The sequence below is a fragment of the Ranitomeya imitator genome, chromosome 1, assembly GCF_032444005.1.
Source record: "Ranitomeya imitator isolate aRanImi1 chromosome 1, aRanImi1.pri, whole genome shotgun sequence".
Lineage (NCBI taxonomy): Eukaryota > Metazoa > Chordata > Amphibia > Anura > Dendrobatidae > Ranitomeya > Ranitomeya imitator.
Window position 1 is genome coordinate 185,663,634 of NC_091282.1, and position 20,835 is coordinate 185,684,468.

Genomic DNA, 20,835 nt, shown 5'->3' on the forward strand with positions numbered 1-20,835 from the left:
AGATACGCCATGATTTGCAGAGGCATTTTGCCTGCTGCTTGCAAGCACTTTTTAAGTGCTTTGGCAAAACGCTTCTGCAAATAGGGGACGTGGCCAAGCTCTGCTATGGGCGTGGCCATGCCTTGCTATTGCCTAAACCGAGCGTTTTTCCAGTGGTTTGCAGGCATTTTTCAGGAGTTTTCCCTCTTGCCCATTCCCTTGAATGGGCAAGTTAAGCACGGGATCCGCCGGAAAATAGCTTTAAAGCTATTTTCCGGTGGGGCGTTTTCTGGCCCTAGCCGGAATCTGCCCGTAACCCGCACCATAGACATGAAAGGGCGGGTTTCTTTCAGGAAACACAGCACGGAATACGCCTGTAAATCCAGCTTGTCTGGATAAAGCCTGAGGCCTCGTGCCCACTGATGGAAGGGGATTGCGGAGCGGCATCTCCGCAGCGGCTGTAATTGCGGTAGCAACTGCAGATCCCACAGGAATCTATTTGTGCCTGCAATTGTGGCCACTATTGTGGTACCCTAATTCTGTATCAAAATCTTCACTTAACTCTATGGATTTAGGTGCAGGTTTTAGTGCAGGATTTCAGCCTCTTATCTAAATGGCTGGAATTTTCTTTGTATAATGGCAGCATACATTGACATGCTGCACTGCATGTTTTTTTTTTTGTAAACAAAATTTTTTCATCAGCATGTGGATGGGATTTACACATTAATGCTGCATATGACCCCAGCCTAATGGACCATTCAGTTATGCCTTAGGCCAAAAGCACACTGGTGATTTTACTGGCGTTTTTTGCATCCTGCACAATCCTCTCAATGAGACAGCATAGTCACAAACGTCCACCCTGCCCACCCGATGACTAGCGCGCCCATCCGCTTGAATGGAACACCTCATTCAGGCGGGCGGCCCTCCCAGTCGTTCATTCAGACGTCTAGCCGCACGCCGCATCTGGATGCGGCTGTCAACTAGACAGCTGTTCAGCATGGCGGCGATCGGCCATGCTGAACGGCCGTCTAGTTGAAGGGTCTAAAGGTACCCTAAAAATGTGACCTATTTCAAGTTTGGAAGTAATTTTAATTTTAAACAAAAATATATCATTTTCCACTGGGACAATATATGTTGTAAAAAACTATTGGTTGGCCCCTTCACACTAGATTTTGCTTCAGTTTTTTTATTATGAAATCCGAAAATCTGGAGCAAAATGTGAGTTTTTAATGTGAGATATGAACAGAGGCTTCTGATTAGGATATTTTTTTTTGTGAATTTATCCCAAAATTCTCTGTCTGCTGCTTGTTACACTTTTTCTGTTATTTCCTCTACTAATACTTTCATTTTAAATTAGGAAATGGACACAGCCGTATGTTGATGTTTGGAACAAGAGACAATCTCCATCTACTGGCACAAAGTAAAGAGTGGTTTGCTGATGGCATGTTTTTCACTACACCAGCCTTGTTTAAGCAACTTTACACAATCCATGTAGTCCACAGCGGCCTTGTTGTTCCGCTAGTGTACACCTTGCTGACAGACAAGAGCCGTTCTACATACCAGAGGTTGCTGCAAGAGCTGAAGAATTTGCAGCCTGGACTGCAGCCAGACAACCTGATGTTGGATTTTGAACTAGCTGCAATACAGGCATTTGAAAGTGAGTTCCCCAACCTTGTGAAGACTGGTTGCTTTTTCCACTTATCACAGTCGGTTTGGCGTAAAGTTCAAAATGAAGGACTCAAGATGCAATACCAAGGTGACCATGAATTTGCCTGTTGGATACGCATGATACCTGCCCTGGCCTTTCTACCACCACAGAATGTTGTGCAATCATTTGAAGAGTTGGTGGAAGATCCTGACTTTCCACAAGAAGCAATACCTATTGCTAACTATTTTGAATACAGCTATATCGGTCGAATGAATCGCAGAGGACGTCAAGCACCTTTGTTTCCAATTCAATTCTGGAATGTGTATGAGCGAACATTGAATGATCAACAGCGAACAAATAATGATGTCGAAGGATGGCACCGTAGCTTTCGAGAAACATGTGGTACTCTTTTCCAAAATATATACCGGTTCATTAACTGTCTGAAACATCAGCAAGAGCTCCATAGTTTTGAAATTATTCAGATAATAGCAGGAAATCCCATTGCTGCAAGAAACAAAAAGTATGCTGCAATTTCAGCAAGGGTTAAACGTATCGTGCAAGATTTCAATAATAGAAGCTTGATGGATTATCTGAGAGGCATTGCTTACAGCTTTGAATTTTAGTTCATGGTCACATATTGTATGTTTTGAGAGCAGTGTTCTTAGCTGTAAAATAATTCAAGCATTATAACCTGTAATTTGTATTTTCTCTTTTTCTCTAATCCTTCCCCCCTATACCTTTTTATGTTTCTTGTTTAAACAGTTTTGATACATACAGTTAAAGCATAACTCTACAAAAAATATGTTATGTTATAGTACCTGTGCCCATGATATTCATTTCCAAAGGAGACCTTCCAGCAGCTTCACTTCTGTGTGAAAAGTCTCATCCAAGTTAAAGCTCCATGTGCTGCAGGATTTCAGTGGTTGCTAAGGAGGTTGTTTCTCCTTAGTAGCAGTACTTGTGGATGGATTCTAGAGGGTGTGGCTGCACAGGAGCATGCAACTAACAATATATTCCCTATGATGTATAAAGGGCTGCTGGTTTACAGCCCTCTGCAAAGCCCCCCCTATGTGTTCCGACCTGCAACGGCTTTACACAGGCAGGGGGAGCCCTCCTCTTGTCCAGGAAAGAGCACATGAGCGGAGGGTGAAAGGGAGCTTTGCATAGGGCTGTGAACAAGCAGCCCTGAATGTATCATAGGGAGCCAGGATCCGTTCTGCTACCAAGGGGGCACGACCTCCTTAGTAACCAAAGAAATCCTACTATTTTCCTGTCTGTTTGTAAAATGACTCATCTAGAAAACAAAGTTTTAAAATAAAAAAACTAATTTGATCAGAATTATATATCTTAGACTCATATGGTGTATTATTAGTGATAAGCAAACCTGCCAATTTTCAATTCAGGCAGGTCTTTCCCGGATGCGAAAGATCCAGGAGCAAATTGCTAGAGGCAAAACATCCAGGGATGAACTGCTGGGGGCAAAACATCTGGGGGTGAAACATCCGTGGGCGAACTGCTGGGGGCGAAACATCTGGGGGCGAACTGCTGGAGGCAAAACATCCGGGGGGCGAACTGCTGGGGGGAAACATCTTGGGGCGAACTGCTTGGGGATGAAGCATCTGGAGTTGAAACATCCAGGGGCGAACTACTGGGGGCGAAACATCCGGGGGCGAAACATCCGGGGGCGAACTGCTGGGGGCGAAACATCTGGGGGCGAACTGCTGGGGGGAAACATCCGGGGGCGAACTGCTTGGGGATGAAGCATCTGGAGTTGAAACATCCAGGGGCGAACTACTGGGGGCGAAACATACCGGGGCGAAACATCCGGGGGCGAAACATCCGGGGGCGAAACATCCGGGGGCGAAACATCCGGGGGCGAACTGCTGGGGGCGAAATGTGCGGGGGCGAACTGCTGGGGGCGAAACATCCGGGGGCGAAACATCCGGGGGCGAAACATCCGGGGGCGAACTGCTGGGGGCGAAACATCCGGGGGCGAACTGCTGGGGGCAAAACATCCGGGGGTGAAACATCCGGGGGCGAACTGCTGGGGGCGAAATGTGCGGGGGCGAAATGTGCGGGGGCGAAACATCCTGGGGGCGAAATGCTGGGGGCGAAATGTTCGGGGGCGAAGTGTACCTGGGGGCGAACTGCTGGGGGCGAACTGCTGGGGGCGAAATGCTGGGGGCGAACTGCTGGGGGCGAAACTTCCAACTCCCGGAACTTTCAACCTTTTCTCACATATCATGCTTCAAACATAAAGATACCAAATGTACATTTTTGGTGAACAATCAACAACAAGTGGAACACAATTGTGAAGTTGAACGAAATTTATTGGTTATTTTAAATTTTTGTGGAAATTCAAAAACTGAAAAGTGGGGCGTTCAATATTATTCGGCCCCTTTACTTTCAGAGCAGCAAACTCATTCCAGAAGTTCATTGTGGATCTCTGAATGATCCAATGTTGTCCTAAATGCCTAATGATGATAAATATAATCCACCTGTGTGTCATCAAGTCTCCATATAAATGCACCTGCTCTGTGATAGTCTCAGGGTTCTTTTTGAAGCACAGAACACATCATGAAGACCAAGGAACACAATAGGCAGCTCCGTGATACCGTTGTGGTGAAGTTTAAAGCCAGATTTGGATACAAAATGATTTCCAAAACTTTAAACATTCCAAGGAGCACTGTGCAAGCGATCATATTGAAATGGAAGGAGTATCCAACCACTACAAATCTACCAAGACCCAACCGTCCCTCTAAACTTTCATCTCAAACAAGGAGAAGACTGATCAGAGATGCAGCCAAGAGGCCCATGATCACTGTGGATGAACTGCAGAGATCTACAGCTGAGGTGGAACAGTCTGTCCATAGGACAACAATCAGTTGTACACTGCACAAATCTGGCCTTTATGGAAGAGTGGCAAGAAGAAAGCCATTTCTCAAAGCTATCCATAAAAAGTGTCATTTAAAGTTTGCAACAAGCCACCTGGGAGACACACCAAATATGTGGAAGAAGGTTCTCTGGTCAGATGAAACCAAAACCAAACTTTTTGGCAACATTGTCAAACGATATGTTTGGCGTAAAGGCAACACAGCTCATCACCCTGAACACACCATCCCCACTGTCAAACATGGTGGTGGCAACATCATGGTTTGGGCCTGCTTTTTTCAGCAGGGACAGGGAAGATGGTTAAAATTGATGGGAAGATGGATGGAGCCAAATACAGGACCATTCTTGAAGAAAACCTGTTGGAGTCTGCATAAGACCTGAGACTGGGACGGAGATTTGTCTTCCAACAAGACAATGATCCCAAATATAAAGCAAAATCTACAATGGAATGGTTTACACATAAACATATCCAGGTGTTAGAATGGCCAAGTCAAAGTCCAGACCTCAATCCAATTGAGAATCTGTGGAAAGAGCTGAATACTGCTGTTCACAAACAATCTCCATCAAACCTCCCTGAGCTCGAGCTGTTTGCCAAGGAAGAATGGGCAAGAATTTCAGTCTCTCGATGTACAAAACTGATAGAGACAGACCCCAAGCGACTTGCAGCTGTAATCGCAGCAAAAGGTGGCACAACAAAGTATTACGGTAAGTTAAAGGACCCAAATAATAATTTGATGGTAACAAACTGCAGTGGTAAGTGTTCCTTCTTAAAACTCAAATTAGTTGAAAACCGATTAAGGACACCCATGAAGCAGGAACGACTTGTAAATTTGGCTATCATGAGCATCGAGTCAGATCTACTGCATGAATTGGACTTTAGTGACATCGTTAGTGATTTTGCAGCACGAGAATCAAGGAAAGTGCCTAGATTGTAAAAAATGAATGATTTTACCTGAATTACTCTGCGTAAATGTTTTTTGTAAATAAATTTGCGTTCGTTTCATTTTGTGCTTTTGCACTACATATTGCAACACCTTGAAAAATGGGCCACCCTCCAAAATGAGCCCTGGGCCACCCACCTCTTAAATCCGGCCCTGCTTGATGTAGTATCAAATAAAATTATACTGACAACATTTTGTATCTACTAATGATCTCAATTAGTTTGCTGATCTTGTTGCTAACTTTTGCATAAACGTTACAGCTCCTTTATTTATTGTAGTCTATGGAATAAGGAAAAAACTCAACTGTTTCAGTGTATAGCATATACTACAATGGAGAGAGCTAAATGTACAGTCTCCTTCTTTCTGGACTTCAAATCCATGAGAAGGGTTCCTCTACCTTACTGTTAGGAGGAAACTCTAAAAATGAAATCGGTGTAACAGGCTAGATTTACCCCCTGCCCAGAATATACCCGGGGTTAAAGTGGCCTAGGCCAGATTATACCCCGGGTATATTCTGGCCTAGCCCAAACTATACCCCGGGGTATAAATTGGACTAGTCCAGTTTATACCCCTCTGGGCCAGATTATACCCCGGGTATATTCTGGCCTAGCCCAAACTATACCCCGGGGTACAAATTGGACTAGTCCAGTTTATACCCCTCCAAGTCAGAATATACCCCAGCTACTGTAGATCAGTTTTTTCAGGCTTTTGAGAACCATTGAGTGACATTCTTAATAACGGGGCCCCAGGCAGCACACAGGGCTCCAGTCAGCACACAGGGGCCCCAGGAAGCACAAAGGGGCCCCATGAAGCGCATGGGGCCCCAGGCAGCGCACAGGGTCCACAGGCAGTGCATGGAGCCCCAGGCAGAGCACAGGGGCCCTAGGCAGCGCACAGGACCCCAGGCAGCCCACAGGGGCCTTAGGCAGCCCACAGGGCCCCATGCAGCCCACAGGGCTCCAGGCAACACACAAGGTCCCAGGCAGCACACAGGGGCCCCAAGCAGAGCACAGGGACCCATGCAGCACACAAGGTCCCAGGCAGCACACAGGGGCCCCAGGCAGCGCACAGGGCCCCAGGCAGCGCACGGGGCCCCAGGCAACACACAAGGTCCCAGGCAGCACACAGGGGCCCCAGGCAGAGCACGGGGGCCCAGACAGCGCACAGGGGCCCCAGGCAGCGCACGTGGCCCCAGGCAGTGCATTGGGCCCCAGGCAGCCCACAGGGGCCCCCGGCAGCACACAGGAGCCCCACGAAGTGTACGGGGCCCCAGGCAGAGCACAGGGGCCCCAGGCTGCCCACAGGGCTCCAGGCAGCACATGGGGCCCCAGGCAGCACACAGGGGCCCCTAGCAGCACACGGGGCCCCAAGCAGTGCACAGGGGCCCCAGGCAGCACACAGGGGCCCCAGGCAGCGCACGAGGTCTCAGGCAGCACACAGGGTCCCCAGGCAGCACATGGGGCTCAAGGCAGAGCACAGGGCCCCTGGCAGCACATGGACTCCAGTGAGTGCACAGGGGCCCCAGGCAGCGCACAGGGGCCCCAGGCAGCGCACAGGGGCCCCAGGCAGGGCCGCTGTGCACTGTCTCTGCCCCTGTGTGCTGTCTGGGATCCCATCTGCATTGTTTGGGACCCCCTGTGTGATGTCTGCGGCCCCGTTCTTGAGTATATTAAAGATTAAAGCATATTAAAGATCAGATTTTTCACATTTATGAGCACCATTGAGTGATCTACTCAAGAATTACATAATTTTTCAACATTTTAGTGTTTAACCCCTTTACCCCCAAGGGTGGTTTGCACGTTAATGACCAGACCAATTTTTACAATTCTGACCACTGTCCCTTTGAGGTTATAACTCTGGAACGCTTCAACAGATCCCAGTGATTCTGACATTGTTTTCTCATGACATATTGTACTTCATGATAGTGGTAAAATTTATTTGATATTACCTGCGTTTATTTGTGAAAAAAATGGAAATTTGGCGACAATTTTGAAAATTTTGCAATTTTCCAACTTTGAATTTTTATGCAATTAAATCACAGAGATTTCACACAAAATACTTAATAAGTAACATTTCCCACATGTCTACTTTACATCAGCACAATTTTGGAACCAAATTTTTTTTTGTTAGGGAGTTATAAGGGTTAAAACTTGACCAGCGATTTCTCATTTTTCCAACACCATTTTATTTAGGGACCACATCTCATTTGAAGTCATTTTGAGGGTCTATATGATAGAAAATACCCAAGTGTGACACCATTCTAAAAACTGCACCCCTCAAGGTGCTCAAAACCACATTCAAGAAGTTTATTAACCCTTCAGGTGTTTCACAGGAATTTTTGGAATGTTTAACTAAAAATGAACATTTAACTTTTTTTCACAAAAAATTTACTTCAGCTCCAATTTGTTTTATTTTACCAAGGGTAACAGGAGAAGATGGACCACAAAAGTTGTTGCACAATTTGTCCTGAGTACGCCGATACCCCATATGTGGGGGTAAACCACTGTTTGGGCGCATGACAGAGCTCGGAAGCGAAGGAGCACCATTTGACTTTTCAATGCAAAATTGACTGGAATTGAGATGGGACGCCATGTTATGTTTGGAGAGCCACTGATGTGCCTAAACATTGAAACCCCCCAAAAGTGACACCATTTTGGAAAGTAGACACCCTAAGGAGCTTATCTAGATGTGTGGTGACCACTTTGACCCACCAAGTGCTTCACAGAAGTTTATAATGCAGAACCGTAAAAATAAAAAATCATATTTTTTCACAAAAATTATCTTTTCGCCCCCAATTTTTTATTTTCTCAAAGGTAAAAGAAGAAATTGGATGCCAAAAGTTGTTGTACAATTTGTCCTGAGTACGCTGATACCCCATATGTGGGGGTAAACCACTGTTTGGGCGCATGGGAGAGCTTGGAAGGGAAGGAGCGCCGTTTCACTTTTCAATGCAAAATTGACAGGAATTGAGATGGGACGCCATGTTGCGTTTGGAGAGCCACTGACGTGCCTAAACATTGAAACCCCCCCAAAAGTGACACCATTTTGGAAAGTAGACCCCCTAAGGAAATTATCTAGAGGTGTGGTGAGCACTTTGACCCACCAAGTGCTTCACAGAAGTTTATAATGCAGAACCGTAAAAATAAAAAATCATATTTTTTCACAAAAATTATATTTTTGCCCCCAATTTTTTATTTTCCCAAGGGTAAGACAAGAAATTGGACCCCAAAAGTTGTTGTACAATTTGTCCTGAGTACGCTGATACCCAATATGTGGGGGTAAACCACCGTTTGGGCGCATGGGAGAGCTCGGAAGGGAAGGAGCGCCGTTTGACTTTTCAAGGCAAAATTGACAGGAGTTGAGATGGGACGCCATGTTGCATTTGGAGAGCCACTGATGTGCCTAAACATTGAAACCCCCCACAAGTGACACCATTTTGGAAAGTAGACACCCTAAGGAACTTATCTAGATGTGTGGTGAGCACTTTGACCCACCAAGGGCTTCACAGACGTTTATAATGCAGAGCCGTAAAAATAAAACAAAAATTTTTTCCAAAAAAATAATTTTTTAGCCCCCAGTTTTGTATTTTCCCAAGGGTAACAGGAGAAATTGGACGCCAAAAGTTGTTGTCCAATTTGTCCTGAGTACGCTGATACCCCATATATGGGGGGAACCACCGTTTGGGCGCATGGGAGGGCTCGGAAGGGAAGGAGCGCCATTTGGAATGCAGACTTAGATGGAATGTGTTGTGAATTCTGTTTTCTAACTCCCTCCTGTGGTCATGAATGGTACTTCGGCGAGTTCTGTCCATGGACTCCCTCTGGTGGCTGTGAGTGGAGCTGCTGCTTCTGAGGTTCCTTCCACAGGTGGCATAGTTTATCCTTTGGCTGGCTGTTCTATTTAACTCCACTCAGATCGTTACTCCATGCCAGCTGTCAATGTTCTTGTACTGGTTCAGTTCGCTCTTGGATCTTTCTGGTGACCTGTCTACTCCAGCAGAAGCTAAGTCCCTGCTAGCTAATTATATGTTCATTGTTTCCTTGTCCAGTTGGCTATCATGATTTTGTCTTGCTAGCTGGAAGCTCTGGGATGCAGAGTGGCACCTTCGCACCGTGAGTCGGTGCGTAGGTCATTTTGCACACTCTGCGTGGTCTTTTTGTAGTTTTTTGTGCTGACCGCAAAGATACCTTTTCTATCCTCAGTCTGTTTAGTAAGTCTGGCCTCCCTTTGCTGAAACCTGTTTCATCTCTGTGTTTGTGACTTTCATCTTAACTCACAGTCAATATATGTGGGGGGCTGACTTTTCCTTTGGGGAATTTCTCTGAGGCAAGGTAGGCTTTATTTTCTATCTTTAGGGCTAGTTAGCTCTTAGGCTGTGAAGAGGCGTGTAGGTCGTGTTAGGTACGCTCCACGGCTATTTCTAGTGTGTGTGACAGGATTAGGGGTTGCGGTCAGCAGAGTTCCCACTTCCCAGAGCTCGTCTTGTGTGAGTTTAACCATCAGGTCGTTCCGGGTGCTCTTAACCACCAGGTCCATAACAGTACAGCTGGCCCAAAGTATTAATGCATCTCAATAGGGGGATAAGAGAAGTTCTGACTGAGACCATTTTTTTTTTCTCTGCAGTGTTTTTTGTCTTTCTTTTCCCCTTAACCTCTGGGTGGTTCAGAACACAGGTGTAGATATGGACATTCAGGGTCTGTCCTCTTGTGTGGATCATCTCACGGCAAGGGTACAAAACATTCAAGATTTTGTGGTTCAGAATCCGATGTTAGAGCCTAGAATTCCAGTTCCTGATTTGTTTTCTGGGGATAGATCTAAATTCCTGAATTTCAAAAATAATTGTAAACTGTTTCTAGCTTTGAAACCCCGCTCCTCTGGTGACCCCGTTCAACAAGTAAAAATTATTATTTCTTTGTTGCGTGGTGACCCTCAAGACTGGGCATTTTCCCTTGCGCCAGGAGATCCTGCATTGCGTGATGTTAATGCGTTTTTTCTGGCGCTTGGATTGCTTTATGATGAACCAAATTCAGTGGATCAGGCAGAGAAAATCTTGCTGGTTTTGTGTCAGGGTCAGGATGAAGCGGAGGTGTACTGTCAGAAGTTTAGAAAGTGGTCTGCGCTTACTCAGTGGAATGAGTGTGCCCTGGCGGCAATTTTCAGAAAGGGTCTTTCTGAAGCCCTTAAGGATGTCATGGTGGGATTTCCCACACCTGCTGGTCTGAATGAGTCTATGTCCTTGGCCATTCAGATCGATCGGCGCTTGCGTGAGCGCAAAGCTGTGCACCATTTGGCGGTATTCTCTGAGCATAGGCCTGAGCCTATGCAATGTGATAGGACTTTGACCAGAGCGGATCGGCAAGAACACAGACGTCAGAATGGGCTGTGTTTTTACTGTGGTGATTCCACTCATGCTATCTCCGATTGTCCTAAGCGCACTAAGCGGTTCGCTAGGTCTGCCACCATTGGTACGGTACAGTCTAAATTTCTTTTGTCCGTTACTCTGATTTGCTCTCTGTCATCCTATTCTTTTATGGCATTTGTGGATTCAGGCGCTGCCCTGAATTTAATGGACTTGGAGTTTGCCAGGCGCTGTGGTTTTTTCTTGGAGCCCTTGCAGTATCCTATTCCATTGAGAGGAATTGATGCTACGCCTTTGGCCAAGAATAAGCCTCAATACTGGACTCAATTGACCATGTGCATGGCTCCTGCACATCAGGAGGATATTCGCTTTTTGGTGTTGCATAATCTGCATGATGTGGTCATTTTGGGGTTGCCATGGCTACAGGTCCATAATCCAGTATTGGATTGGAAATCTATATCTGTGTCCGGCTGGGGTTGTCAGGGGTTACATGGTGATGTTCCATTGCTGTCAATTTTGCCTTCCACTCCTTCTGAAGTCCCTGAGTTTTTGTCAGATTACCGGGATGTATTTGAAGAGCCCAAATCTGGTGCCTTACCTCCTCATAGGGATTGCGATTGTGCTATTAATTTGATTCCTAGTAGTAAGTTTCCTAAGGGCCGACTGTTTAATTTATCTGTGCCAGAGCACGCCGCTATGCGGAGTTATATAAAGGAATCCTTGGAGAAAGGTCATATTCGCCCGTCGTCATAACCGTTGGGAGCAGGGTTCTTTTTTGTGGCCAAGAAGGATGGCTCTTTGACACCTTGTATTGATTACCGCCTTCTTAATAAGATCACAGTCAAATTTCAGTACCCTTTGCCGCTGCTGTCTGATTTGTTTGCTCGGATTAAGGGGGCTAGTTGGTTCACCAAGATAGATCTTCGAGGGGCGTATAATCTTGTGCGAATTAAACAGGGCGATGAATGGAAAACAGCATTTAATACGCCCGAGGGCCATTTTGAGTACCTGGTTATGCCATTCGGGCTTTCTAATGCTCCATCTGTGTTTCAGTCCTTTATGCATGACATCTTCCGAGAGTACCTGGATAGATTCATGATTGTATATTTGGATGATATTTTGGTCTTTTCGGATGATTGGGAGTCTAATGTGAAGCAGATCAGAATGGTGTTCCAGGTCCTCCGTGCGAATTCCTTGTTTGTGAAGGGGTCGAAATGTCTCTTTGGGGTTCAGAAGGTTTCATTTTTGGGTTTCATTTTTTCCCCTTCTACTATCGAGATGGACCCTGTTAAAGTTCAGGCCATTTATGATTGGACTCAGCCGACATCTGTGAAGAGCCTGCAGAAGTTCCTGGGCTTTGCTAATTTTTACCGTCGCTTCATCGCTAATTTTTCTAGTGTTGTTAAACCATTGACTGATTTGACCAAGAAAGGTGCTGATTTGGTCAATTGGTCCTCTGTTATGTTTGCTAATGACAGGTGTTATGAAGGCAATCCAGAAACACAGTGTGCTTAGCGATCAGAGCGCACACAGTGATCTGACAAATACCCAAAAATACAAGAACGAGCTCTGAGACGTGGAAACTCTGTAGACTGCACACCTGATCCTATCCTAAACACAACTAAAAGCGGCTGTGGATTGCGCCTAACAACTACCTAGGCAACTAGGCACAGCCTAAGAAACTAGCTAGCCTGAAGATAGAAAAATAGGCCTGACTTGCCCCAGAGAAATTCCCCAAAGGAAAAGGCAGCCCCCCACATATAATGACTGTGAGTAAGATGAAAAGACAAAACGTAGGGATGAAATAGATTCAGCAAAGTGGGGCCCGATATTCTAGGACAGAGCGAGGACAGTAAAGCGAACTTTGCAGTCTACAAAAAACCCTAAAGCAAAACCACGCAAAGGGGGCAAAAAAAACCCACCGTGCCGAACTAACGGCACGGCGGTACACCCTTTGCGTCTCAGAGCTTCCAGCAAAACAAAAGACAAGCTGGACAGAAAAAAAGCAACAAAAAAGCAAAAAGCACTTAGCTATACAGAGCAGCAGGTCACAGGAACAATCAGGAGAAGCTCAGATCCAACACTGAAACATTGACAAGGAGCAAGGATAGCAGCATCAGGCGGAGTTAAGTAATGAAGCAGTTAACGAGCTCACCAGAACACCTGAGGGAGGAAGCTCAGAAGCTGCAGTACCACTTGTGACCACAGGAGTGAATTCAGCCACAGAATTCACAACAGTCCTCGGCGGCTGTAGAGGCTTTTCAGAAGTTGAAGCATCGTTTTTCTTCTGCCCCTGTGTTTCGCTCCCGTTTCGGGTCGAGGTTGATGCTTCTGAGATTGGAGCAGGGGCTGTTTTGTCGCAAAGAAGTTCTGATGGCTCGGTGATGAAACCATGTGCCTTCTTTTCTAGAAAATTCTCGCCTGCTGAGCGCAATTATGATGTTGGCAATCGAGAGTTGTTGGCCATGAAGTGGGCATTCGAGGAGTGGCAACATTGGCTTGAAGGAGCCAAGCATCGCGTGCTGGTCTTGACGGATCACAAGAATTTGACTTATCTCGAGTCTGCCAAATGGTTGAATCCCGTTTTGATTTTGTGGTTTCGTACCTTCCGGGCTCTAAGAATGTGAAGGCTGATGCCCTGTCAAGGAGTTTTGTGCCTGACTCTCCGGGTGTTCCTGAGCCGGCGGGTATTCTCAAAGAGGGGGTAATTTTGTCTGCCATCTCCCATGATTTGCGGCGTGTGCTGCAGAAGTTTCAGGCTGATAGACCTGACCGTTGTCCAGCGGAGAAACTGTTTGTCCCTGATAGATGGACTAGTAGAGTTATCTCTGAGGTTCATTGTTCGGTGTTGGCGGGTCATCCTGGAATCTTTGGTACCAGAGATTTGGTGGCTAGATCCTTTTGGTGGCCTTCTTTGTCACGGGATGTGCGTTCTTTTGTGCAGTCCTGTGGGATTTGTGCTCGGGCTAAGCTCTGCTGTTCTCGTGCCAGTGGGTTGCTTTTGCCCTTGCCGGTCCCGAAGAGGCCCTGGACGCATATTTCCATGGATTTTATTTCAGATCTACCTGTCTCTCAAAGGATGTCGGCCATTTGGGTGGTTTGTGATCGCTTCTCTAAGATGGTCCATTTGGTACCCTTGTCTAAATTGCCTTCCTCCTCTGATTTGGTGCCATTGTTTTTCCAGCATGTGGTTCGTTTGCATGGCATTCCGGAGAACATCGTCTCGGACAGAGGTTCTCAGTTTGTTTCGAGGTTTTGGCAGTCCTTTTGTGCTAAGATGGGCATTGATTTGTCTTTTTCTTTCCATCCTCAGACAAATGGCCAAACCGAACGAACTAATCAGACTTTGGAGACATATCTGAGATGCTTTGTTTCTGCTGATCAGGATGATTGGGTGTCCTTCTTGCCTTTTGGCTGAGTTCGCCCTTAATAATCAGGCCAGCTCGGCTACTTTGGTTTCGCCTTTTTTCTGTAATTCTGGTTTCCATCCTCGTTTCTCTTCAGGGCAGGTTGAGCCTTCGGACTGTCCTGGTGTGGATACCGTGGTGGACGACTTGCAGCAGATTTGGACTCATGTGGTGGACAATTTGACATTGTCCCAGGAGAAGGCTCAACGTTTCGCTAACCGCCGGCGCTGTGTTGGTCCCCAACTTCGTGTTGGGGATTTGGTTTGGTTGTCATCTCGTCATGTTCCTTTGAAGGTTTCCTCTCCTAAGTTTAAGCCTCGTTTCATTGGGCCATATAAGATTTCTGAAGTTCTTAATCCTGTGTCATTTCATTTGGACCTTCCAGCTTTTTTTGCCATCCATAATGTGTTCCATAGGTCGTTATTGCGGAGATACGTGGCGCCTATGGTTCCCTCCGTTGATCCTCCTGCCCCGGTGTTGGTCGAGGGGGAGATGGAGTATGTGGTGGAGAAGATTTTGGATTCTCGTATTTCGAGACGGAAACTCCAGTACCTGGTCAAGTGGAAGGGTTATGGTCAGGAAGATAATTCCTGGGGTTTTGCCTCTGATGTTCATGCTGCCGATCTAGTTTGTGCCTTTCATTTGGCTCATCCTGATCGGCCTGGGGGCTCTGGTGAGGGCTCGGTGACCCCTCCTCAAGGGGGGGTACTGTTGTGAATTCTGTTTTCGAACTCCCTCCTGTGGTCATGAATGGTACTTCGGCGAGTTCTGTCCATGGACTCCCTCTGGTGGCTGTGAGTGGAGCTGCTGCTTCTGAGGTTCCTTCCACAGGTGGCGTAGCTTATTCTTTGACTGGCTGTTCTATTTAACTCCACTCAGATCGTTACTCCATGCCAGCTGTCAATGTTCTTGTACTGGTTCAGTTCGCACTTGGATCTTTCTGGTGACCTGTCTACTCCAGCAGAAGCTAAGTCCCTGCTAGCTAATTATATGTTCATTGTTTCCTTTTCCAGTTGGCTATCATGATTTTGTCTTGCTAGCTGGAAGCTCTGGGATGCAGAGTGGCACCTCCGGACCGTGAGTCGGTGCGGAGGTCTTTTTGCACACTCTGCGTGTTTTTTTGTAGTTTTTTTGTGCTGACCGCAAAGATACCTTTTCTATCCTCAGTCTGTTTAGTAAGTCTGGCCTCCCTTTGCTGAAACCTGTTTCATCTCTGTGTTTGTGACTTTCATCTTAACTCACAGTCAATATATGTGGGGGGCTGCCTTTTCCTTTGGGGAATTTCTCTGAGGCAAGGTAGGCTTTGTTTTCTATCTTTAGGGCTAGTTAGCTCTTAGGCTGTGAAGAGGCGTCTAGGTTGTGTTAGGTACGCTCCACGGCTATTTCTAGTTGTGTGACAGGATTAGGGGTTGCGGTCAGCAGAGTTCCCACTTCCCAGAGCTCGTATTGTGTGAGTTTAACCATCAGGTCGTTCCGGGTGCTCTTAACCACCAGGTCCATAACAGGAATGGTCTGCAGGCGTCACATTGCGTTTGCAGAGCCTCTAATGTACGTAAACAGTAGAAACCCCCCACAAGTGACACCATTTTGGAAAGTAGATACCCTAAGGAACTCATCTAGATGTGTTGTGAGAGCTTTGAACCCCCAAGTGTTTCACTACAGTTTATAACTCAGAGCCGTGCAAATAAAAAAAAAAATTTCCACAAAAATTATTTTTTAGCCCCCAGTTTTGTATTTTTCCAAGGGTAACAGGAGAAATTGGACCCTACATATTGTTGTCAATTTGTCCTGAGTACGCTGATACCCTACATGTTTGAGCACATGGCAGAGCTCGGAAGGGAAGGAGCGACATTTGGAATGCAGACTTAGATGGAATGGTCTGCAGGCGTCACATTGCGTTTGCAGAGCCCCTAATGTACCTAAACAGTAGAAACCCCCCACAAGTGACCCCATATTGGAAACTAGACCCCCCAAGGAACTTATCTAGATTTGTTGTGAGAACTTTGAGCCCCCAAATGTTCAAGTACAGTTTATAACGCAGAGCCGTGAAAATAAAAAATCTCTTTTTTTCCCACAAAAATTATTTTTAGCCCCAGTTTTATATTTTCCCAAGGGTAACAGGAGAAATTGGACCCCAAAATTTGTTGTCCAATTTGTCCTGAGTATGCTGATACCCCATATGTTGGGGTAAACCGCTGTTTGGGCACACGAGAGAGCTCGGAAGGGAAGGAGCACTTTTTTTCTTTTTCAATGCAGAATTGGCTGGCATTGAGATCGGACGCCATGTCCCGTTTGGAGAGCCCCTGATGTGCCTAAACAGTGGAAACCCCCCAATTATAACTGAAACCCTAATCCAAACACACCCCTAACCCTATTCCCAATGGTAACCCTAACCACACCTCTAACCCAGACACACCCCTAACCCTAATCCCAACCCTACTCCCAACCATAAATGTAATCCAAACCCTAACCCTAACTTTAGCCCCGACCCTAACTGTAGCCTTAACTCTAGCCCCAACCCTAACCCTAGCCCTAACCCTAGCCCTAGCCCTAACCCTACCCCTAGCCCTAACCCTAACCCTAGCCCTAATGGGAAAATGGAAATAAATACATTTTTTAAATTTTTTTATTTTTGCCTAACTAAGGGGGTGATGAAGGGGGGTTTGATTTACTTTTATAGCGGGTTTTTTAGCAGATTTTCATGATTGGCAGCCGTCACACACTGAAAGACGCTTTTTATTGCAAAAAATATTTTTTTGCGTTACCACATTTTGAGAGCTATAATTTTTCCATATTTGAGTCCACAGAGTCATGTGAGGTCTTGTTTTTTGCGGGACGAGTTGACGTTTTTATTGGTAACATTTTTGGGCACGTTACATTTTTTGATCGCTTTTTATTCCGATTTTTGTGAGGCAGAATGACCAAAAACCAGCTATTCATGAATTTCTTTTGGGGGAGGTGTTTATACCGTTCCGCGTTTGGTAAAATTGATAAAGCAGTTTTATTCTTCGGGTCAGTATGATTACAGCGATGCCTCATTTATATAATTTTTTTTATGTTTTGGCGCTTTTATACGCTAAAAACTATTTTATAGAAAAAATAATTATTTTTGCATCGCTTTATTCTGAGGACTATAACTTTTTTATTTTTTGCTGATGATGTCGTTTTTTGCGGGACAAGATGACGTTTTCAGCGGTACCATGGTTATTTATATCTGTCTTTTTGATCGCGTGTTATTCCACTTTTTGTTCGGCGGGTATGATAATAAAGCGTTGTTTTTTGCCTCGTTCTTTTTTTCCTTACGGTGTTTACTGAAGAGGTTAACTAGTGGAACAGTTTTATAGGTTGGGTCGTTACGGACGCGGCGATACTAAATACTGTATGTGTACTTTTATTGTTTTGGTTTTTTTTATTTAGATAAAGAAATGTATTTATGGGAATAATATTTTTTTTTCTTTATTTAGGAATTATTATTATTTTTTTTTTACACATGTGGAAATTTTTTTTTTTACTTTTTTACTTTGTCCCGGGGGGGGGGGGGACATCACAGATCGCTGATCTGACAGTTTGCACAGCACTCCGTCAGATCAGCGATCTGACTTGCAGCGCTGCAGGCTTACCAAGCGCCTGCTCTGAGCAGGCACTTGGTAAGCCACCTCCCTCCCTGCAGGACCCGGATGCCGCGACCATTTTGGATCCGGGCCTTGCTGCAGGGAGGAAGGTGAGAGACCCTCGCAGCAACGCGATCACATCACGTTGCTGCGGGGGTCTCAGGGAAGCCCGCAGGGAGCCCCCTCCCTGCGCGATGCTTCCCTGTACCACCGGCACACCGCGATCATGTTTGACCGCTCCTGGCACATAGTGCCGGATGTCAGCTGCGATAGGCAGCTGACACCCGGCCGCGATCGGCCGCGCCCTTCCCCCCTTGAGCGCGGCCGATCGCGCTGGACGTACTATTCCATCCATGGGAATTAAGGCCCACCCCACATGGACGGAATAGTACGTCCAATGACAGAAACGGGTTAAAACTCTAAACACACAGACTTTTTTTTACTTCAACCTGAAAACCTTGACTGTTCATAAAAAAACCGTTCAGGATATAATAAAAGTTATAACATTCTGAAACTTCAACTTGTAAAGGTACTTTTACATGGGGCGATTATTGGTTCCAGAGAGGCTTTCGGCTGATAATCGTACACATGGCTGGTGACAGGACACTACAATATAAACGTTCAAAGGTAATCACTCATAACAACATTAAAATTATTAGTAAACACTGATAAAGTGCATGTTCTGTTGTTGACTGCAGGTTGAAGCTTGCGGGATAGGTCAACCAATCCATGGTGTCACCAACTTTGGTGTGGATGACGATGTCACAACTCAACAGATTTGCTGTGGCCATGATTTCAGCATCATTTGCCCAGACTCCATCACGAGAGATGCCAGAGGTGTTCACATATTCATTCACATATTTGATTACAGTAGCATACCTCCCAAGTTTTGAAGATGGGAAAGAAAGATAAAGTTTGCGGTGCGCAACGCGCGCCATGGCAAATTTTAGGCCACGCCTCTGAACACACCCATTCATAATTAGTCACACCCATATCCATGTCCCAACTACACCCATTTAGCACTGCTGATCACACTGTTTCATATACAATACTTATAAGCAAAAAAATATGGCCATACTGTATAATGGCCACTATTGTTGAGCATTCCGATACCGCAAGTATCGGGTATCGGCCGATATTTGCGGTATCGGAATTCCGATACCGAATTCCGATACTTCCCGCGTATCGGATACCGGAATCGGAAGTTCCCAGAATTCAAACTGCACGCAGCAACCAATGAGGAATGAATGGAAGTGTGGGCACATCCTGTTTAGCATGGTGGGCATGTAACTACTGGCAAGGCTGTGATTGGCTGCTGAACTGATGTCACCATGCACTATAAAAAACGCTGCCGCCATTTTGCGCTCACTCTGCTGTGATTTCAGTTAGGGACAGGACGCTGTGTTCTAACTGAGGGCCAGTTGAGATAGCTAATTGCTTTATTTTGCTTTTCCAAGGCTAATTTAGCAAACGCTGTGTGTTCACCTTGCTCTTGCCTTGCAGCGCTGTTTTAACAGCGTTCTGCAAGGTCTCTCTCAGTGTGTGTGTGTGCAGCTCATTCTGTAGTCTGTGTGCAGCCATATACCCGGTTGTATTCAGCTCAGGGGGGGGGTTCACACTGCCTCATACAGTTCTATCCATTGTCCTTTTTTGCTCATAGTGCAGCCTGCTGCACATTTTTTCTAAAATTTCCTATTAGTGTTTTTCCACCCGTCTCCAGCTAAATTGTGGAAAAACACTACATAGGACAACCTAGAGGGGGGTTTTTGGGCCTTGCAGCGCCGTTTACGGCTGTCTGCATGGTCTCCGTGTGAGCGCAGCTCGCCCTGTAGTCTGTGTGCAGCCACAGCCGGTTGTATTCAGCTCAGGGTGCGTCACTGTCTCATACCGTGAAAAAACTTTTCCTTTTTTTCAAATAGTGCAGCCTGCTGTAAATTTTTCCAAAAATTTCCTATTAGTGTCTTTCCACCCGTCTCCAGCTAAATAGTGGAAAAACACTACATAGGATAACCTAGAGTGGGGTTTTTGGGCCTTGCAGCGCCGTTTACGGCTGTCTGCACGGTCTCCGTGTGAGCGCAGCTCGCCCTGTAGTCTGTGTGCAGCCACAGCCGGTTGTATTCAGCTCAGGGTGCGTTACTGCCTCATACCGTTAAATAACTTGTCCTTTTTTTGAAATAGTGCAGCCTGTTGAAATTTTTTTTTTAAATTTCCTATTAGTGTCTTTCCACCTGTCTCCAGCTAAATAGTGGAAAAACACTACATAGGATAACCTAGAGGAGTGTTTTTGGGCCTTGCAGCGCCGTTTAAGGCTGTCTGCACGGTCCCTGTGTGAGTTAAAGTCGCTCTGTAGCTCGATCTGCAGAAAAAAAAAAAGTAAAGTTCACCAAACACCACTTAACACTTGTGTAGGCCACATTTTATCAATAATAAAGTCTAGTCCACACTTTACAACATTAGTGTTTCTTACACCTGTTAAGAGGAGCATTTCAGGAATAAGCACACTAAGGCCTTAGTACTTTTCTGCTTATCTTTATCTGTCAACCAAGATGAAGAGGGCAGGGAGTAAGGCACGTGGGCGTGAGCACAGAGCAGGGAGAGGAGCAGGGAGAGGACGTGCTGATTCTGTGCCTGCTGCGTGCACCGGTGACTCATCATCACTCAGTTTCAGCAGGGAACAGTCCTTCATGCGCAGCTTTGTCGGAGAGCGCCGTGCACCGCTGCTGCATGAAGATCAAATTGAAGCCGTTGTCGGATGGATGGCAGCTAAAGCATCGGCATCGACTTCAATTAGTGCCACATCCTCTCAGGCACAGACCACTGGAGAGCAGCCATCTGTCTCTTCACCACCTGCCAAATTGGCCAGGCAGTCAGAGAGCCCAGGACAGGAGCCGTCTCTACTTCTGTTCTCTGAATCTCTTGGCTTGGAAACAGGGGGCCAGCCAAGCAGCATTGGAGAAATGGAAGAAGAGGCAGTGTGCAGTGATGCCCAACAGCTTTG